Consider the following 5,314-nt stretch of genomic DNA (forward strand, 5'->3'; position numbering starts at 1 on the left):
AAACAACAGAAGATACAAAAGCTACACAACTTTGGAAGAATAGCCAACTTCTGCCTCAGAGCCTATCCCCTCTAGAACACCCAAAGAAAAATAACCCTGCCACCCTCTGCCAGGCCAGCCTGATCCTAGGCTGTGCCCGAAGTTCCTTCCCATCCAATATACTGTCCATTGGGAAATGAAGGCAGCTGTAGCACAATCATTCAGGCATCCTGGAGGAAAAGAGGGAGCCAAAGAGCCTGCAAGCCTGAGAGCCCTTTTTGCATTTCAAATCTTCTAGCCCATAATTCCATGCTGGAGGCATTCAGCTTCTCAGCCAATCCTGTCTAAGACCATTTACCATCGCCTCAGGCAACCTCCTCCTATGCTCCTTCCTCTTCCTCCCCAGTGATCTGATCAGATCTGTCTACGTCACAAGCAGCCAACAGGACACCCTGCCAAATACCCAGACTTACTGGAGAGTATTGGAGGTGTCCTCATGGAGTTGCCAGGAAATGAAATTGGCATTCATGCTGCCTGTCACTACCAGAACCAATAAGTAGAGACAAGAACTGAATCTTGATGGGCGCTTTATTCAATGCCAGTGACCTGAGAAGATAGCAGGTTATGTACCCTAGAGAACTGTATTAACATCTCATCTCAAGCTGATCTTTCTCACAGGGAGAAGGAAAGGGTAGGTAAGGGGCTCAGGAAAAGGTTAATCAGATAGAACTTGCAGTCTGTGGCAATTTTCTTAGTATTTATCTGTGGATGGCTCAGATACCATCTCCGTCACTTGCAGACCCCTGGGGCACAAAGGCTGAATTGCTTGTGGACCTCCTGGAGTCACATAGGTCGAGCATTCCAATCCCTGGAATAAGAGCTTTGCACTTGCATTAATCACTTAAGCCTATCAACTGTGACTGAAGCCAAAATGAAGCTAAAATCTTTAACTCCTGAGTTCCTCTATCAAGAGGGTTTGTCACTCTGTGACTTAGAGGACACACAGACCCTGCACACCTGGATGGGTAAATCTGAGCCCCTTATTTTTTTTTAAAATGTCAATAGTACTTTTTTGAAATTGAGGTATAATTGACATAACATTATATTAGTTTCAAGTTTACAATGTAATGATATTTGCATATATGGAAAAATGACCACCACAATAGTCCAGTGAATATCCATTACTATACACAGTTACAAATTTTTTTTCTCATGATAAGAACTTTAAGATCCATTCTCCTAGCTACTTTCAAATATACGGTACAGTATTAACTATAGTCACCATACTATAATTACATTCTCATGACATTCATCTTATAACTGAAAATTTGTAGTTTTTGACACCTTTCACTCATTATCCCCACCCTCACTCCTTGCCTCAAGCAACCAACAATCTGTTCTCTATATCCATGAGCTTGGGTTTTATATATATTTTTTACGATTTTATGGATAGTTTACATCTATTGTATTTATCCTTTTCTGTCTGACTTATTTTACTTAGCATAAGGGCTTCAGTGTCCATCCATGCTGTTACAAATAGCAAGATTTCATTCTTTTTTATAACTGAATAATGTTCCATTAAATGTAATATTCCATATATACATACATACATACATATATATATATATATATATATATATATATTTGTGATATATACAAATGTGATACATAAAGGTCTGTCCAGAAAAACTCTAGCCATTATTAATATAATCAGAACAGTTTGTGCACAACATCGATGTACCTGGCAGCCAAGCAGAGTGGACTGCAAAGTGCATGTGTGAACAAGGACAACTTCATTGTACTAGTCAGTTGGGGTGGTAGATGATGTTGAGTGAGCATTTGTACTGTGTGACTCTCGCATTGAAATGACTGAGTGAGTAGAGCAATGAATCTGCATCAAATTTTTCATAAGCTTAAACATTCCTCTGCAGAAACTATTTGGATGATTTAGAAGACCGCAGCTATGGGTAACTGGTGATTGGCAGCTTCATAACAAAAATGTGCCCACACAGTTCATGCATCACATCTTGTGCAGAGTTTTTTTTGGTGAAACATCAAATCAGCCAGGTGACTCAGGCCCTCTACAGCTCAAATTTGGCACCATGCAACTCCGGCTTTTCCCAAAATTAAAATCACCTTTGGAAGGGAAGAGATTTCAGACCATTGATGAGATTCAGTAAAATATAACGGGGCAGCTAATAGCAACTGGGAGAACTGTGTGAGGTCCCAAGGTGCCTACTTTGAAGGGGATTGAGGCATCATTGTCCTATGTACAATGTTTCGATAAATGTCTGTTTTTCATAGTACATGGCTGGATACCTTCTGGACAGAAAATATATATATCTCACATTTTCTTTACCCATTCACCCACTGATGGACATTTGGGTATTTCCATGTCTTGGATGTTGTAAATAATACTGCAATGAGCATGGTGGTGCAGATATCTCTTTGAGTTTTTATTTTCCTTGGATAAATACCCAGGAATTCCTGGATTATAGCTGAGCTCCTTATTAAAAGAGAGCTTCCCTGTGAGTGCATCCTCATTTGTAACAGGAGTGAAGACACTGACCAGCACTAGTCAAAGTTGAGCTCAGCAGTTGCTCCAGTCCAACTCTCTTGAGTGAGAGGGGAATTCATGCTTTGATATGAGATGTGTGAATGAAGAAGGGGGTCTATAATAAATCTGACAAGTTCAGTGGCAGAGAGTAACTTCCCAGTGAGATCTGATCATAAATTCCTAACTGGGGAGATCATGGTAGGCAGTTAAGACCCAGGCCTAGAACTTTTTCCGTGAGGGGGTTTTCTTTGCCTTTAGCAGCCCTGTCCTGTTCTTGCTGCACCTAGGTTAACACACCTTGGAACTGTCAGAGTAATCTTTTTCAGACCCCTCCCAGGTATAATCACCTTCAAGGGAGCACTTGATCTTCTTAACTATCTTGTAACTTGCTTTCCCCTACCTTCCTGTAATTTCCGTACCTCCCTCCTTAATTCCAAATGTACAGAAGGAACTGCAAAACTATCATTCAGCAGCGCAGTTGAGATCATGCTTCCCAGCGTGTCATCAGTTTAGCTCAAATAAACTCTTACAAAAATTCTCTACAGGTTTGGACATTCTTATATTGACAGATGGAGTCATAACTACTATTTCAGACACCAGGGGCCAAACGATCCGGGATATCATACTCCTCTGCCAGGAACCCCCAGTGACTGCCCACTGCCTTCAGGTGGAAGTCCACATCCTTTAGCTGGGCTTCAAGGAGCTCCATAAGCCTACTCTCACCTTTCTACCTTGGTCTCTGTCTTCCTAGAAACTCATGAGTACCTACTCTGCCAATTTTGACTAAATTGGCAGCATCTTAAGAATTAATCTTTACCTTTGGTGGAAGATGCAGTATCATATTTGGTTGATTCTAAGATGCACACTTTTCCTCATTTTAACATTTGTAGGGTAAGTGGAGACAGTCTGGCTTCCTCACACAGGTGTCTGGGTAACTAAGGGAAGAAGTGTTCCCATAGCCTTGGAGGGGCCTGATAACCAGTGTTCTCACAGCCTTGAGACTGAGTCCAATAAATGGTTCCCATAACACAAAATGGGCTTGTATACTCAGAATTATGTTATGTTATGTAATGCTCTGCATTTTTTCCCTAGCTTTGTCCCCCTATTGTACTTAAACAAGTAGGGGCTTCTCACTAGAGAGAGACATTCAAGGGGACAAGTGCCATGATGAGTGTCATGCTGGGGAACAAGGGTCATGACATGTGCCATACAGACATGCAAACAGACATGCAGCTTGCAGCATGTGTGCCTCACCCACCATGAGTAAAGGCATGTTGGACATCCCAACAGCTCCATGAATATTATTCCAGCTGCACAAATACCATGGACCTGCCTGGCCCTAAATGGTTGCATACAACATCTTATTGATTTAACATTGATCTTACAACTGATGGCATGTCATTGTTTATTTGGCAGCAACTTTTTCTTTAATAGTGGTTCCTGAAATAGAGATGTATCTCACAAGCAAAGGTGCCTCAGGTTTGATGAAGTATGCTAAGTAGCGTTTTCCAGATTTGAATTCTAGAAGTTCAGCCAGAGGCTGGGAACCTGTGTACCATTCTCTGAGCCTTTTCCTCCCAATCAGGCCTGGGCCCTAGTGCGATGGGGGTGATCTCTAGAGGTCTGTAAGATCCCTTAATTATAACCATGGCTGATATTTAAAATGCTTCCCCTCCTGCAGGTCATGGAGAATGCAGTCCCTCTCTACCACAAATCATGCAGGCAAGTGTCCCACATTTGGGGAAATTGCCGGTGTCGGCACACCTGGAGTGCAATGGGCGTGCCTTGCTCTGGGAAAACCACCTTCACAATCTTGGTATCTCCCCTGCGGGGTAAGTACTGATATTTAAAATGTTTAATGGCCAGACCAATCAGAACAGAGGACGGCTGAAAACCTCTGGTCTGTCTGTCCCGGAGCATGCCTGAGCCCTGCCCTGGCTGCTGTGGTGTGGTCAGCAAGTGGCGAAACTGGGATGCTAATGCAGGTCTCTCTGACCTCAAAGCTCATGCCCTTTAACTTCCCTGTCTGACATCTTAGAGGAGACACTGGCACCTCAACCTGTGAAGGACTTGTCTCCCTCACTCCATTATAAGTACCTTGAGGGCAGGGAGTAGGTGAGTCATTTTTTATTGACCACCTCACCCCCAAGTTTACACGTCGACAGCTGGCTCTGAGACCATGGAGGGGCAAAGACGTGATTTGTAGTGTTTTCCACGTAAACACTGCCATCATGCCTGATGTTGAGCTTCTGGTGTGACATTACTGGACAAGGAGCTGGGGAGAGATGTGCACAGCGACAGTGGTGTATGGGATTTCCACCAGACACACACAATAGTGTGAATAACCTCAAGAGCACTGATAATAGTAAAACACAGTGAACTAACTAGGAAGAGAATGAGTTTTAATGAATACCTTTGTTTAAATCAGATTTCTTCCATTTTAACTTTATGTAACTTAATCCTTAATAATTAGTGTATTTAACAACTGGCTTGCAAATTTCCTGAAAATTTAACAATTAAGTTCATGACTGGTTTGAGCTGGCTCGGGCACACCACTGCTGGAGTCCAGTCCAAGACTTTGCTTTCAAAAGGCATAAAAAAAGAACATGATTATTCACTAATGAGCTTTGAATAGAGCTGGTAATCCAGATTTCAATATTCTTTCCTGTGTCTGAGAGTTTCTTAGTTCCATTGCTCATACTGAAAAGAAGGCCAAAAAAATAAAAACTATTTAAGGGTGGAGACCAAAGAGCAGCCAAGTCTCCAGCTAAGGGCTTG

General features: G+C 42.3%; 1 non-coding gene across 1 annotated transcript; it reads right to left on the reverse strand.

Annotated features, from left to right (window-relative positions):
• Positions 1 to 4,213: 4,213 nt before the first annotated feature.
• LOC123822343 lies at positions 4,214 to 4,376 on the reverse strand. Its single transcript, XR_006786309.1, has one exon. It is a non-coding gene; the product is annotated as a U1 spliceosomal RNA (small nuclear RNA).
• Between the last annotated feature and the right edge of the window lie 938 nt (positions 4,377 to 5,314).

This window comes from Phyllostomus hastatus, unplaced genomic scaffold, assembly GCF_019186645.2.
Source record: "Phyllostomus hastatus isolate PE091 unplaced genomic scaffold, TTU_PhHast_1.1 phas_contig_40, whole genome shotgun sequence".
In the NCBI taxonomy this organism is placed as follows: Eukaryota; Metazoa; Chordata; class Mammalia; order Chiroptera; family Phyllostomidae; genus Phyllostomus; species Phyllostomus hastatus.